Genomic DNA, 16,580 nt, shown 5'->3' with positions numbered 1-16,580 from the left:
TGTGTCAACTTTTGACTGGTACTGCACATGTAAATTGTGATTTAAAACAAAACCATATGTTATGAGAGGGAAAAGTATATGATTATTGTAGAATTTAGACCATTTTGGACCAAGGGTAGACATATAAATTATATACTGTATAAGCTATCAAACTTTACAGCATGGCGACGCGGACAATACTGTCACTAGCTCGGGCTTAGTGTGGACTTTTATAAAGTGCTACGTTGATTTAGCAAACCATAGAAGTGTCCTCATACAGAATGTTCCTAAAGCAATCTATATTTAGCTTTACATTTTCTCTGATTGGACCATTGAAAAGCATTGGACCCCTTCTTGTGTAAGACTGTGGTAACAATAACAATGCATTAAGTGTCCTGTGCCATGCTTCAACACTCAGAGCCTCTTCTTAAGTGCTGAACCAGTCGGACTGACAGCCGCTGAAAGCATTGTCTACTCTGCTGCAGACTCCTATGGAGAAACCACACACACACACACACACACACACACACACACACACACACACACACACACACACACACACACACACACACACACACACACACACACACACACACACACACACACACACACACACACACACACACACACACACACACGTAGGTACGCAAGCAAGCGAACACACACACACACACACACACACACACACACACACACACACGTAGGTACGCAAGCAAGCGAACACACACACACACACACACACACACGCACACACACACACACACACACACACACACGCACGCACAGAACCGCACTCACACACACACAGACACACAAATCAGAATTATAACTCAGAGGATTTGATTTTTATCTCAAAAAGAGGAAACAGGTCATGTTGCTAGTACTGTGTGAAGTCATGTTAGGATTAGAACATTATTCATGAAGATAACTACCTACGGTAATTCCTGTGTGCTTCTGAAGCTGTGCAGATCTTCTCCAGCCCTGAATTCTAAGGGGCCATAAAGGCATCCTTGCCTGGTGGCCTATCAGAGAGGGGACAGCCAGAGTTGCACAGAGGAAAATAGCCAACCAGCCGCCCTGGCAACGCACAGATTTATCTTGGGAGAACTTCATCTAACTCTGAAACTCTTCTCAGAAAAGGGACTCCACTACTGTTCTGTCCAATACTGCCCAGGCCAACTCAAACACCACATGCTCATACTGACCAATGAATCAGCTGACCTCACCACATGGTACACTGTCCTAGACTAGCGGTCCTAGATTTGTTTGTGCTGCAGCAAACTCATATGGTTGTCTGTTTGGCTAGATAACGATCGTAGGATTTGGCTATACAGCACAAACAGATTTTGGACCACCAGGCTAACTTTGTCCTTGGCGTCATCTGACAGCCAGTGACTCCTACTGCCAACCCTAACCCTGTCTTTGTCTCTAGTGTGGGCCTGCCTGCCACCTCTGAGCAGAGGGCTAACCCCTCCATAAGAACACCAAAAGGTCACCAACTGCTACTTAACCAGCCATACTGTATGATGTGAAATGTACAGATGAGGATTAATTTGAATATTCCCTCAACTTGTTCTTTTGTGGTTCTTAGTATTTTGTGCATTCAAACTTTTCCCATTCATAGCTTGGTTTGTCTTACAATATATTACAATTTCAGTTTCCCTGAACGGGAATAAAATATAAAGGAGCGAAAAGAAGCTCATTATCTAATAAGAATCTTAGCACCTTACTCTCTCTTTTCAGCTAGTATTGCTGTGGGAATGTGTTGCCAATGTATAATATATCACATAGTTGAGTATACAGTAATCCCTCGTTTATCGCGGGGGTTACGTTCCGAAAATGACCCGCGATAAGTGAAATCCGCGAAATAGAAAACTTTTTTTTTTTTTACAATTAGCAACTATTACATGTATACAAATACAGTGACTCACGTGTAGGCCGTTTCGTCGACATTATGGGTTTAGGAGATGTTCGAAATTACAAGATAATTTGGCCAACTTAATGTAAATTTGCCAAGCTGTTTTATGTACGTACACATAACTGCACGAGACGACAAAATGATAGCACAATTCGTAGCATGTTTTGATACAAGAAGCGGGAGTGAGTTTTTAGCGAATCAGAATGCAGAGCACAATGCACCAAAAAAAAAAAAAAAATGCATTATGAAAATCCGCGAAATAGCGAATCCGCGATAAGTGAACCGCGAAGTGGCGAGGGATCACTGTATACCAGAAATGTATGATTTCTGGAAAACTCTTTGAAGTTGGAACCATAAAGGGCAGTAAATCAGGAAGTTGCCAGCTGTCTCCAGGGGTGGACATTAAAGGGCAGTAAATCAGGAAGTTGCCAGCTGTCTCCAGGGGTGGACATTAATGGGCAGTAAATCAGGAAGTTGCCAGCTGTCTCCAGGGGTGGACATTAAAGGGCAGTAAATCAGGAAGTTGCCAGCTGTCTCCAGGGGTGGACATTAAAGGGAAGTAAATCAGGAAGTTGTCAGCTGTCTCCAGGGGTGGACATTAAAGGGAAGTAAATCAGGAAGTTGCCAGCTGTCTCCAGGGGTGGACATTAAAGGGAAGTAAATCAGGAAGTTGTCAGCTGTCTCCAGGGGTGGACATTAAAGGGAAGTAAATCAGGAAGTTGTCAGCTGTCTCCAGGGGTGGACATTAAAGGGCAGTAAATCAGGAAGTTGCCAGCTGTCTCCAGGGGTGGATATTAAAGGGCAGTAAATCAGGAAGTTGTCAGCTGTCTCCAGGGGTGGACATTAAAGGACAGTAATTCAGGAAGTTGTCAGCTGTCTCCAGGGGTGGACATTAAAGGGCAGTAAATCAGGAAGTTGCCAGCTGTCTCCAGGGGTGGACATTAAAGGGAAGTAAATCAGGAAGTTGCCAGCTGTCTCCAGGGGTGGACATTAAAGGGCAGTAAATCAGGAAGTTGCCAGCTGTCTCCAGGGGTGGACATTAAAGGGCAGTAAATCAGGAAGTTGTCAGCTGTCTCCAGGGGTGGACATTAAAGGGCAGTAAATCAGGAAGTTGCCAGCTGTCTCCAGGGGTGGATATTAAAGGGCAGTAAATCAGGAAGTTGTCAGCTGTCTCCAGGGGTGGACATTAAAGGACAGTAATTCAGGAAGTTGTCAGCTGTCTCCAGGGGTGGACATTAAAGGGCAGTAAATCAGGAAGTTGCCAGCTGTCTCCAGGGGTGGACATTAAAGGGAAGTAAATCAGGAAGTTGCCAGCTGTCTCCAGGGGTGGACATTACCCCTTATTTTTAGCACTAAATAGTCTCCATATATACAGTGCATTCGGAAAGTTTTCAGACCCCTTGACTTTTTCTACATTTTGTTACGTTACAGCCTTATTCTAAAATGGATTAAATAACAAAATCTCTTCAATCTGCACACAATACCCCATGATGACAAAGCAAAAGCAGGTTTTTAGAAAATGTATGCAAATACATTAAAAATAAAAGCCATAAGTATCACAATTTCATAAGTATTCAGACCCTTTACTCAGTACTATGTTGAAGCACCTTGGGCAGCAATTACAGCCTTGAGTCGTCTTGGGTATGACGCTACAAGCTTGGCACACCTGTATTTGGGGAGTTTCTCCCATTATTCTCTGCAGAGCCTCTCAAGCTCTGTCAGGTTGGATAGGGAGCCTCGCTGCACAGCTATTTTCATGTCTCTCCAGAGATGTTTGATCGGGTTCAAGTCCGGGCTCTGGCTGGGCCACTCAAGGACATTCAGAGACTTGTCCTGAAGCCACTCCTGCGTTGTCTTGGCTGTGTGCTTAGTGTCGTTGCCCTATAGGAAGGTGAATCTTCGCCCCAGTCTGAGGTCCTGAGCGCTCTAGAGCAGGTTTTCATCAATAATATCTATGTACTTTGCTCTGTTCATCTTTTCCTCAATTCTGACTAGTCTCCCAGTCCCTGCCGCTGAAAACATCCCCACAGCATGATGCTGCCTCCACCATGCTTCACCATAGGGATGGTGCCAGGTTTCCTCCAGACGTGATGCTTGGCATTCAGGCCAAAGAGTTCAATCTTGGTTTCATCAGACCAGAGAATCTTGTTTCTCATGGTCTGAGAGTCTTTAGGTGCCTTTTAGCAAACTCCAAGTGGGCGGTCATGTGCCTTTTACTGAGGAGTGGCTTCTGTCTGGCCACTCTACCATAAAGGCCTGATTGGTGGAGAGCTGCAGAGATGGTTGTCCTTCTGGAAGTTTCTCCCATCTCCACAGAGGAACTCCGGAGTTTTGTCACAGTGACCATCGGGTACCCAGGGGATTCATGGAGGTTCCAAACGTCTTCCATTTAAGAATGATGGAGGCCAACGTGTTCATCAATGCTGCAGAAAGTTTTTGGTACCCTTCCCCAGATCTGTGCCTCGACACTATCCTGTCTCGGAGCTCTACGGACAATTCCTTCGACCTCATGGCTTGGTTTTTGACATGCACTGTCAACTGTGGGGCCTTATATAGGCAGGTGTGTGCCTTTCCAAATCATGTCCAGTCAATTGAATTTACCACAGGTGGACTCCAATCAAGTGTAGAAACATCTCAAGGATGATCCGTGGAAACAGGATGCACCGGAGCTCAATTTCGAGTCTCATAGCAAAGGGTCTGAATACTGATGTAAATAAGGTCATTTATTTTGTAAAACAGTTTTCGCTTTGTCAGTATGGGGTGTTATGTGTAGATTGATGAGTATTTGTATTTATTTAATCAATTTTAGAATAAGGCTGTAACGTAACAAAATGTGGAACGAGTCAAGGGGTCTGAATACTTTCTGAATGCACTGTACTTCTCAAAAACATTCAACTGGTACCGGGGGATGAGTATTGTGAGGCCTATGGGGTCAAAGAGCAAAATGAAGAACACCATAGTTTTCGTACGAGTCTCATCTTTCCATAGAGGGGTCATAATAGTTTCATAGACCAAACTATTATTGCGACTCCAAGTTTACTTTGATATGGTGTTTATCAATTCAATATTTGTGCATAAAAGTTCTCGAATAGTTCATTTTACGGACATAAAAATATCCCAGCTTGTCTAGAGTATTTTGTTGACATTTGGAAAGTTTACCATCAGGGCGGATTTTTTTTTTTTTATCCGACATGTACTTTACTCGCATAAAAAGGTTTGATGGAAACCTGGTTACAGAGACTTATTTTATTTTTTGTTATTTTTTTGGGGGGGGGGCTGTTTTTCCATGAATACACCCCATTGGTTTTATAATGAGTAAAAAAAACAAACATATACATATACTAGCCAATAGAAATTCATTGAATAAAACATTTATACAAACAGACATCATGAGGAGTAAGGTTTTTGTAAAGTGTCTGTCCTATATCTACGACACACTGTATTAGAAAAATCTGGAAATATTTGTGTTTTTTGGACACATATTTAACCCCTATTTTTGGTGGGCACAAAACTACCTTCATTCTTCCATTAATTTGTTTAAACCGGTACCGGTTACCTTCAGACGAGTCCCGTCACACTTGTGGGGGTCAGAGAACAAAGAACACAAAGGTGTTCGTGAATCTCCCCTTTCCATAGCGGGGTCATATTAGTTTTGTAGCCCGAAACGGTTCAGACGCTACAGACAGAAGTTGGTACATTGGCGGTACAAACTTCTGACGAGTCCCGTGGACATTAAAGGGAAGTAAATCAGGACGTTGCCAGCTGTCTCCAGAATTGGCTGCATCAGGTAGTGTTATCTCTACAATTACATGGAAGGGAGTGGGATCTGTTTAGGATCTATCTGTCTCTTCTCTATTCCATCACACACGCACGCACGCACGCACGCACGCACACACACACACACACACACACACACACACACACACACACACACACACACACACACACACACACACACACACACACACACACACACACACACACACACACACACACACACACACACACACACTATCCTGCACTTTTGAGCCTCGTACCCAAGAGAAGCATGTATCTCTCTTAGTATTCCACAACTTGACCCTGTCTAAATTCCTGGCCCTGCCCGCTAAACGTTGTTCTAATCATTTCATTATAGTTCTTTAGAGATTCCATGTGGTGGGGAGGTATGCTCTATGTTACAAAATGTCAAAATCACAATTTTGTCCCCCCTCCAAAACAAAAAATTCACAGGCTATTTCCTGTCTGGGTGTGTAGACGTGTGCAGGATTGGAGAGTTGCTGATTACATGTACCCCAGTTGTTAACGATTTACTTTGGGACTACAGATCCATAATGCATTCGTTACACATCTGTAAGCATTTCATGGACGTATTATAACAGGTCCCAACCGCATTATTAAAGGTTAACGAACTATATCCATATAGCAGGTCTATTGCGTATTCATCTCATGCTAAGCAAGAGCTCACGTATAGGTATCGTAACAGATGCATCATTACAATGTGTGGTGTGTGGTGTCATCATTATGGCTGTTCTCAAAAGTGTGCTTTTGCCATTACAGTGTTAGTGAATATGCCACGTTTGGAAGACGACGCTGACATGTAACCTGTACCAACCCCATTTCCCCCGGCGACCGGTACAGGCCCGTGACTTACATTCTTCTTCTTCTCACTGAGATCAACAGAGCATGAAGATCCCCCCCCCCCCCCCCCCCCCCAAAGGGTTGAACCCTCAGGGTCAATTTTACGGATCAAATCGTGTAGTTGAGTGTCATATCATAACTATTTCGTAACTCATTAGCCCTTTTTTTCCCCACATCACAATTAGGCTTAAGTTGGTCCTACTGGTCTATAACGTACCCGTGACGGGTTCAATGTAACTATGACGTCTATGCAGTCAATGTGCTGTCATTTCTATTGTCATAAAGCATTCACAAAGCATTTATAAACAGGCCTCACTTATTCAAAATGAAGACAGACACAACAAAGAATGTTAAAGGAAATGATGAACATTATTATTTTTTTTAAATCTGATGTAGCACAGTATCAGATGGCTGAGGATGTCGCCGGCTGAGGACAATGGCTGAGGACGTCGCCGAAGAATCCTACGATTGACATTTTTCAGTTTTCCTTTTTTAAATTTTATTTACCAAGACTCATATTTGAAGCTTTCACATTTAATTCCCCATTTCAGACTCATAGAAATAACTATTTAGTGAGTAAAACATACTAACACAGGGTGGTAAAGCTAGCTAAGCCCCTGGCACAATGTCAACATGTTAGTTGGTAGAGCATGGCACTTCAACGCCAGGGTTGTGGGTTCGATTCCCACGGGCACCAGCACGAAAAAAGTATGAAAATGTATGTAATGCGGTTGGGTCCTAACTGTTAACTGTCATAATACCCATGAAATATTTAGTTAACAATACTTTGGCACATTACAAACCTTTTTAAAACAGGACAAATTAAGAGACCGAAACGAGTTGCTTTCGTTTTGAATACAGAGGAGAGATGGGACGTCAGTGTGACATCACTTCCGGCAACCGCCAAGCATTCTTCTGGCTTCTTATTAGCTATTTTTGTTATTTTAAACGTGCAAACGTACAATATCAGTCATGAAATAGTGAACATAAAGGTTAAGTAAATGTTGATGTCGTTTTTTGGGGCGATTTTTTGTAGAAGAGAGAGGTAACTAGGAAGTGATATTTCGCTGACCTCTCACCTCTCACATTCTCCTCCTATGTAGCAGAAACACAGTATATAATGATGAGATGGTCTTATCTCCGCCTTAACAATGGGAGTCATTGTCACAAAGGTGGGAAGGCAGGTGGTCTGTTTATCGGGTCAGCTTATTGCTGTATTCCCCGTGGACAGATTCTGACAGGAGTGGACCCTCTCGCTTCCACCTCTTCCTCTCTGTGTAGACAAAACGGAAAGAACGTCATGATGTCTCCTAATTTATCCTGTTAGTAAAGGTTTGTAATGTGCAAAAGTACAATGTAAGTCTTAGAATAGTGAGATAGCTAACTTGGTGTTTTATGAGTTTTATGCTGCAGTGGTGCGTGGGTAAAATCACTGGGTTAACCAAGCCAGTGATTAATTGCATTGTTTGCTCTATAACCTGTTAGTTCATATGCCTTGCCACTGTAATATATAGGCCTAAGGTCGAGACAATAAGAAGACATAAATTCAAAAATAAATTCAACAACACCTTTGTTTCATCACAAAACTGGAGAGCAACCTCTGTCCGATGAAGTCCACAAAGAATATTGCATGTTAAAAATAATTACATGATCTAATGGGACTGATTTCTGTGTTTGTGTGCATGCGTGCTTGCAAGCAGAAAAACATGTTGACTCACCCTACTTGTAGAGAAACGCCAATGCTATCCTCCTCTCTTTCATGTTACCGAAAAGGTATATGACTTTGTCATACAGTACACACTTTTAGTTTTGTTGTCCTAGGCTACTTGGCTAAAATGCTAGCTCGCTAGCCTAAATTCCTTTCGTGGGCAACGAACATTAGCCTATTACATCTAGCTACATATTGAACTTCCATCATCTCAGGCTAGGGGCACAATGTATGAATTTATGGTTGGATTAGAATCGTCGTTATCGTTGGCTAGTACGGAGAATTAAGTAAAAGTCCAAATCTCCATCTCCATCCATGGCTAATTAAGCTAATTAAGGAAAGGGCCAATTTTCCTGAGATAACTAGCCACCAGAGGACAACAACACAACAAGATGCAACAATTCAAGTTTTTTCTGTCAATGATGTTTGGCTTTTGATGTGATGTGATTGGTGTGAAGCCAAATCCAAACTGGCTTCCCTTGACACATTGTTTTGGTGCACAAGGACCATTTACAGTTGAGTCCACTCAGTTTAGCTCAATGCTGATTGGCTATTATTTTATTTTGAAATAAAATGCAAAATTAATTACTTAAAAATCATACAATGTGATTTTCTGGACTTTTGTTTCAGATTCCCACTGTATATCACTCCAGGGTAAATTGCTAAATTGTAATTATTTTGCCACTTTTGGCCTATTTATTGCATTACCTTCTCACTTCATTTGCACGGACTGTATACAGCTTTTTCTATTGTGTTATTGACCGTACGTTTGTTTATCCTATGTGTAACTCTGTGTTGTTGTTTTTGTCGCACTGCTTTGCTTTATCTTGGCCAGGTCGCAGTTGTAAATGAGAACTTGTTCTCAACTGGCCTACCTGGTTAAATAAAGGTGAAATAAATAAATATAAAATAAAATCCTCGCATCAAAAGGTTTGATGAAAACCTGGTTACAGAGACATATTTTGTTATTTGTTTATTTTTTGTACATTTTGTGGGGAAACTTGGCACCCAGGAATACACGCCATTGGTTTTATGGTAATTTTTTAACATTTATTGGCTGAGTAAAAAAATTATAGTAATTGGAATCTTTGTTTTCTATTCAAGAAAAGTAAAACTGAAAAATGTCAATAGTAGGATTCATTGGCAATGTCCTCAGCCATTGTTTTCTGTGCTAACTACATATGGAAAAACTGAAATGCATCCAATAACTGTCATAAATGGCAAAGAATCAATCATAAGGAATAAGGTTCTGAAGTGTCTGTCCTATATCTAGGAGATATAATAAAGCTCAGGAAATATTTTAGTATTTTTGGACACGTATTTAACCCCTTAATTTTTGGGGAAACAAAACTACCTCCATACTTCCATTCGTTTGTTTGGGTTTCAGACGAGACCAATGATACTTGTGGGAAAACAGAGAACACCATCGTGTTCATGAGAGTCTCCTCTTTGCATAGTGGGGTCTTATTAGTTTTGTAGCTCAAACAGTTCGGACACTACAGACGGAAGTTGGCACATCAGCGTTACTGACTTCAGACGAGTCCCGTGACACTCGTGTGTGTGTGTGTATGTGGGGGGGGGGGTCATAGAGCCAAACAGAGAGTCCCACTTTCCATAGAGTAGTCATAATACAGGCTAAAATGTTTGGGTGCTATAGACCTTTTTTGGTGAGAAGATCCATTTTGGGGATGTCTCTTGGTCTGACATACACCGCTGTAGCTCGGCCACCTTCCACCTCAGATGTCTCATAGTCTGACATACACCGCTGTAGCTCGGCCACCTTCCACCTCAGATGTCTCATAGTCTGACATACACCCCTGTAGCTCGGCCACCTTCCACCTCAGATGTCTCATAGTCTGACATACACCGCTGTAGCTCGGCCACCTTCCACCTCAGATGTCTCATAGTCTGACATACACCGCTGTAGCTCGGCCACCTTCCACCTCAGATGTCTCATAGTCTGACATACACCGCTGTAGCTCGGCCACCTTCCACCTCAGATGTCTCATAGTCTGACATACACCCCTGTAGCTCGGCCACCTTCCACCTCAGATGTCTCATAGTCTGACATACACCCCTGTAGCTCGGCCACCTTCCACCTCAGATGCGGAAGGCCGACATGAGGAGGAGGTCAGGAGGATGTGGTGGATTGAGACACAACACATGCAACAACAAAAAACTGACTGATGTTGATGGGGATTATTTTTTATTATGTTACTTAGATTGACGCACAGGTTCATCAATAGACTCTTAAGGATTAATAATGCGGTTGGGACCTGTTATAACACATTCATGAAATACTAATAGTTGTGTAAAAAATATCGTTATGCATATGTAGTCAAAGTACATTTATACCAAATAGGGTAATCAGATTACAGATACTTAAAAAAAATATATATAATGACTTATTGGATTACTTTTAAATTCAGAAAGGATGTTTGTGAAAAAGTACATTATGACACTATGTTTTCTCAATGACTTTCATTTCAAAATTGAAAAAAGGCGTACATTTAAGTTTGTTCCACCTGAGTGGGTCCAATCAGAGAACTCTACGTTGACACCTAATGATGACCACCAATCAGAGACCTCTATGATGACACACCAAATGATGACCACCAATCAGAGACCTCCATGATGACACACCAAATGATTTCCACCAATCAGAGACCTCCATGATGACACACCAAATGATTTCCACCAATCATAGACCTCTATGATGGACCACCTAATGATGACCACCAATCAGAGACCTCTATGATGACACATCAAATGTGTTTGATGGATCCTTTTTGACCTCTTCTAATGCCTCTTTAAGGACAAAGTAATCCAAAAGTAATCAGATTACGTTACTGAGTTTGGGTAATCCAAAAGTTATGTTACTGATTACAATTTTGGACAGGTTGTAAGGGATGTAAGGGATTACATTCAGAAAGTAACCTACTCAACCCTGAATGTGTGTTGTGAGACATATTACAGGAATGAGTTGACATAAGACACCATAAGACTGCTGAGCAATTAATTAAATGGCCACCTGGACTATTTTCATTGACCTGCCTCCTTATGATTTTACACTGCTGCTACTCACTGTTTATTATCTATGCATAGTCACTCTACCCTTACCTACATGCACAAATTACCTCGACAAACCTGCACTTCCGCACATTGACCCGGTACCGGTACCCTCTGTATATAGCCTCAGTATTGTTATTTTTTTATGACTTTTTTTTTAACTATAGTTTATTCATTAAATATTTTCATAACTCTATTTCTTGAAATGCATTGTTGGTTAAGGGCTTGTAAAGTAAGCATTTCACAGTAAGCTCTCTACACCTGTTGTATTCGGCGCATGTGACAAATAACATTTGATTTGATGTTGTTTTGAGACTGGCTGTCATGGAGGGAGGGGGGGGCGGGGGGGCTGTTCTTCAGTCCAAATGACAAAGTGCCCTTTCATTGAATTCCTTGAGATCCAGTTTCCATGTTGATCAATGATGTTGAGTGTCTCTGATAGTTGGAGTAGACCGCAGCGTCACACGGACAACAGACACAGGTTACATCCCAAAATGGAACCCCATTTCTCTAATATGATCCACTACCTTTGACCCTATGGGGGTCATAGGGCAGCCATTTTGGATGGCGCACACTGAGAACAGACAGAGCCTCTTAACCATAAGAAGAACCTTACCTGATGTTACATGCCGCCGGCATCAATTGTCCTTTATTGTAATTACAGGAGCAGTTCAGGCAGCTTCAAATGGACCCTGAGGATCTTTCTGCTCCTTCCCTCGTCCCTCCATCCCCTCCAGAACAGATCTTTATTGGGTGGGTTGGTTGCCACAGCTCTCTGTTTACGTCACAAAATAGCACCATAATTCCCTATGCAGTACACTACTTTTGACCAGAGACCCATAGAGAATAGGGCTCTGGTCTAAAGTACCGCGCTCTATGTAGGGAATTAGGGTGTCAATTGGGACGTAGGCTTTATATTTGTGTGTCACTATGACTTCAGAGTCTGTGACCTGAGACAGCCTGAGGAGGACTGGTGACCTCACAGGGAGGGTGTTTCCTCCGGGTAGAGCTGCTGCTGGGTTGTTGGAGCGACAGCCTGAGGAGGACTGGTGACCTCACAGGGAGGGTGTTTCCTCCGGGTAGAGCTGCTGCTGGGTTGTTGGAGCGACAGCCTGAGGAGGACTGGTGACCTCACAGGGAGGGTGTTTCCTCCGGGTAGAGCTGCTGCTGGGTTGTTGGAGCGACAGCCTGAGGAGGACTGGTGACCTCACAGGGAGGGTGTTTCCTCCGGGTAGAGCTGCTGCTGGGTTGTTGGAGCGACAGCCTGAGGAGGACTGGTGACCTCACAGGGAGGGTGTTTCCTCCGGGTAGAGCTGCTGCTGGGTTGTTGGAGCGACATCTCATCTGCTCCTCCCTGTTTAATGAGCCCAGTCATAAATAAATGCATGGCCCTAATTAGACGGCCGACGTGTGGTGCGTGTGTGTGTGTGTGTGCATGTGTGTGTGTGTGCTCGTGTGTTTGCGTGTGTGTCCATGCATGTGTGTGTGGTTGTGTGCGTGAGTGTGTGTGTGTTGCTGTGTGTGCGTGTGTGTGTGTGTGTGTGCTTGTGTGATGGAATTAGAGAAGAGCCTGGTTAAGAGAGAGGAATCACCATGCCTTTCTTCTGAAGATGTTGTCTCGGTCCAGGGGGGAGAGATGAGATGGTGGAGAGAGAGGGAGAGAGAGATGGTGGAGAGAGGGAGAGAGAGATGGTGGAGAGAGAGGGAGAGAGAGATGGTGGAGAGAGGGGGAGAGAGAGATGGTGGAGAGAGGGGGAGAGAGATGGTGGAGAGAGGGGGAGAGAGGGATTGTGGAGAGAGGGGGAGAGAGAGATGATGGAGAGAGGGGGAGAGAGATGGTGGAGAGAGGGGGAGAGAGAGATGGTGGAGAGAGGGAGAGAGAGATGGTGGAGAGAGGGAGAGAGAGATGGTGGAGAGAGAGGGAGAGAGAGATGGTGGAGAGAGGGGGAGAGAGAGATGGTGGAGAGAGGGGGAGAGAGGGATTGTGGAGAGAGGGGGAGAGAGAGATGATGGAGAGAGGGGGAGAGAGATGGTGGAGAGAGGGGGAGAGAGAGATGGTGGAGAGAGGGGGAGAGAGATGGTGGAGAGAGGGGGAGAGAGGGATTGTGGAGAGAGGGGGAGAGAGAGATGATGGAGAGAGGGGGAGAGAGATGGTGGAGAGAGGGGGAGAGAGAGATGGTGGAGAGAGGGGGAGAGAGATGGTGGAGAGAGGGGGAGAGAGATGGTGGAGAGAGGGGGAGAGAGAGATGGTGGAGAGAGGGGGAGAGAGAGATGGTGGAGAGAGGGGGAGAGAGAGATGGTGGAGAGAGAGGGAGAGAGAGATGGTGGAAAGAGGGGGAGAGAGATGGTGGAAAGAGGGGGAGAGAGAGATGGTGGAGAGAGGGGGAGAGAGAGGAGGGGGAGAGAGAGATTGTGGAGAGAGGGGGAGAAAGAGATGGTGGAGAGAGGGGGAGAGAGATGGTGGAGAGAGGGGGAGAGAGAGGAGGGGGAGAGAGAGATTGTGGAGAGAGGGGGAGAAAGAGATGGTGGAGAGAGGGGGAGAGAGAGATGGTGGAGAGAGGGGGAGAGAGGGATTGTGGAGAGAGGGGGAGAGAGAGATGATGAGAGGGGGGAGAGAGACATGGTGGAGAGAGGGGGAGAGAGAGATGTGTGGAGATGGCCTTTGAGCAGATGCTCCGCTCTTCTTCTCTGCTCTCTGATGGCTGGGGCCTCCTCTCTTCTTCTCTGCTTTATTCTGACTGGGAGGTCTGACTGGCTCGGGATATAGAGTGAGGGGTGACAAGGTTAGGGAGGAGGTCTGACTGGCCCGGGATACGGAGTGAGGTGTGACGAGGTTAGGGGGAGGTCTGACTGGTCTGGGATATGGAGTGAGGGGTCACGAGGTTAGGGGGAAGGTCTGACTGGCCCGGGATAGGGAGTGAGGGGTGAGGAGGTTAGGGGGAGGTCTGACTGGTATGGGATACGGAGTGAGGGGTGAGCAGGTTAGTGGGGAGGTCTGACTGGTCTGGGATAGGGAGTGAGGGGTGAGGAGGTAAGAAAGGGAGATCTGACTGGTCCGGGATAGGGAGCGAGGCGTGAGGCGGTTAGGGGGGAGGTCTGACTGATCTGGGATACGGAGTGAGAGGTGAGGAGGTTAGGGGGGAGGTCTGACTGATCTGGGATACGGAGTGAGAGGTGAGGAGGTTAGGGGGGAGGTCTGACTGATCTGGGATACGGAGTGAGAGGTGAGGAGGTTAGGGGGAGGTCTGACTGATCTGGGATACGGAGTGAGAGGTGAGGAGGTTAGGGGGGAGGTCTGACTGGTCTGGGATACGGAGTGAGGGGTGAGGAGGTTAGGGGGAGGTCTGACTGGTCTTGGATACGAAGTGAGAGGTGAGGAGGTTAGTGGGGAGGTCTGACTGGTCTGGGATACGGAGTGAGAGGTGAGGAGGTTAGGGGGGAGGTCTGACTGGTCTGGGATAGGGAGTGAGGGGTGAGGAGATTAAGGGGAGGTCTGACTGGTCTGGGATAGGGAGTGAGGGGTGAGGAGATTAGGGGGGAGGTCTGACTGGTCTGGGATACGGAGTGAGGGGTGAGGAGGTTAGGGGGGAGGTCTGACTGGTCTGGGATACGGAGTGAGAGGTGAGGAGGTTAGGGGGGAGGTCTGACTGATCTGGGATACGGAGTGAGGGGTGAGGAGATTAAGGGGAGGTCTGACTGATCTGGGATACGCAGTGAGGGGTGAGGAGGTTAGGGGGAGGTCTGACTGGTCTGGGATAGGGAGTGAGGGGTGAGGAGATTAGGGGGGAGGTCTGACTGGTCTGGGATACGAAGTGAGGGGTGAGGAGATTAAGGGGAGGTCTGACTGGTCTGGGATAGGGAGTGAGGGGTGAGGAGATTAGGGGGGAGGTCTGACTGGTCTGGGATACGAAGTGAGGGGTGAGGAGGTTAGGGGGGAGGTCTGACTGGTCTGGGATACGAAGTGAGGGGTGAGGAGATTAAGGGGAGGTCTGACTGATCTGGGATACGCAGTGAGGGGTGAGGAGGTTAGGGGGGAGGTCTGACTGATCTGGGATACGGAGTGAGAGGTGAGGAGGTTAGGGGGGAGGTCTGACTGGTCTGGGATACGGAGTGAGGGGTGAGGAGGTTAGGGGGGAGGTCTGACTGGTCTGGGATACGGAGTGAGAGGTGAGGAGGTTAGGGGGGAGGTCTGACTGGTCTGGGATACGGAGTGAGAGGTGAGGAGGTTAGGGGGGAGGTCTGACTGATCTGGGATACGGAGTGAGAGGTGAGGAGGTTAGGGGGGAGGTCTGACTGGTCTGGGATACGGAGTGAGGGGTGAGGAGGTTAGGGGGGAGGTCTGACTGGTCTGGGATACGGAGTGAGAGGTGAGGAGGTATTGGGGGAGGTCTGACTGATCTGGGATACGGAGTGAGGGGTGAGGAGGTTAGGGGGGAGGTCTGACTGGTCTGGGATACGAAGTGAGGGGTGAGGAGATTAAGGGGAGGTCTGACTGATCTGGGATACGCAGTGAGGGGTGAGGAGGTTAGGGGGAGGTCTGACTGGTCTGGGATAGGGAGTGAGGGGTGAGGAGGTTAGTGGGGAGGTCTGACTGGTCTGGGATACGAAGTGAGGGGTGAGGAGGTTAGTGGGGAGGTCTGACTGATCTGGGATACGAAGTGAGGGGTGAGGAGGTTAGGGGGAGGTCTGACTGATCTGGGATACGGAGTGAGAGGTGAGGAGGTTAGGGGGGAGGTCTGACTGGTCTGGGATACGGAGTGAGGGGTGAGGAGGTTAGGGGGAGGTCTGACTGGTCTTGGATACGAAGTGAGAGGTGAGGAGGTTAGTGGGGAGGTCTGACTGGTCTGGGATACGGAGTGAGAGGTGAGGAGGTTAGGGGGGAGGTCTGACTGGTCTGGGATAGGGAGTGAGGGGTGAGGAGATTAAGGGGAGGTCTGACTGGTCTGGGATAGGGAGTGAGGGGTGAGGAGATTAGGGGGGAGGTCTGACTGGTCTGGGATACGGAGTGAGGGGTGAGGAGGTTAGGGGGGAGGTCTGACTGGTCTGGGATACGGAGTGAGAGGTGAGGAGGTTAGGGGGGAGGTCTGACTGATCTGGGATACGGAGTGAGGGGTGAGGAGATTAAGGGGAGGTCTGACTGATCTGGGATACGCAGTGAGGGGTGAGGAGGTTAGGGGGAGGTCTGACTGGTCTGGGATAGGGAGTGAGGGGTGAGGAGATTAGGGGGGAGGTCTGACTGGTCTGGGATACGAAGTGAGGGGTGAGGAG

This window comes from Salvelinus alpinus, chromosome 16, assembly GCF_045679555.1.
Source record: "Salvelinus alpinus chromosome 16, SLU_Salpinus.1, whole genome shotgun sequence".
Classification (NCBI taxonomy): domain Eukaryota; kingdom Metazoa; phylum Chordata; class Actinopteri; order Salmoniformes; family Salmonidae; genus Salvelinus; species Salvelinus alpinus.
Note: the sequence above shows the minus strand (reverse complement) of the source record.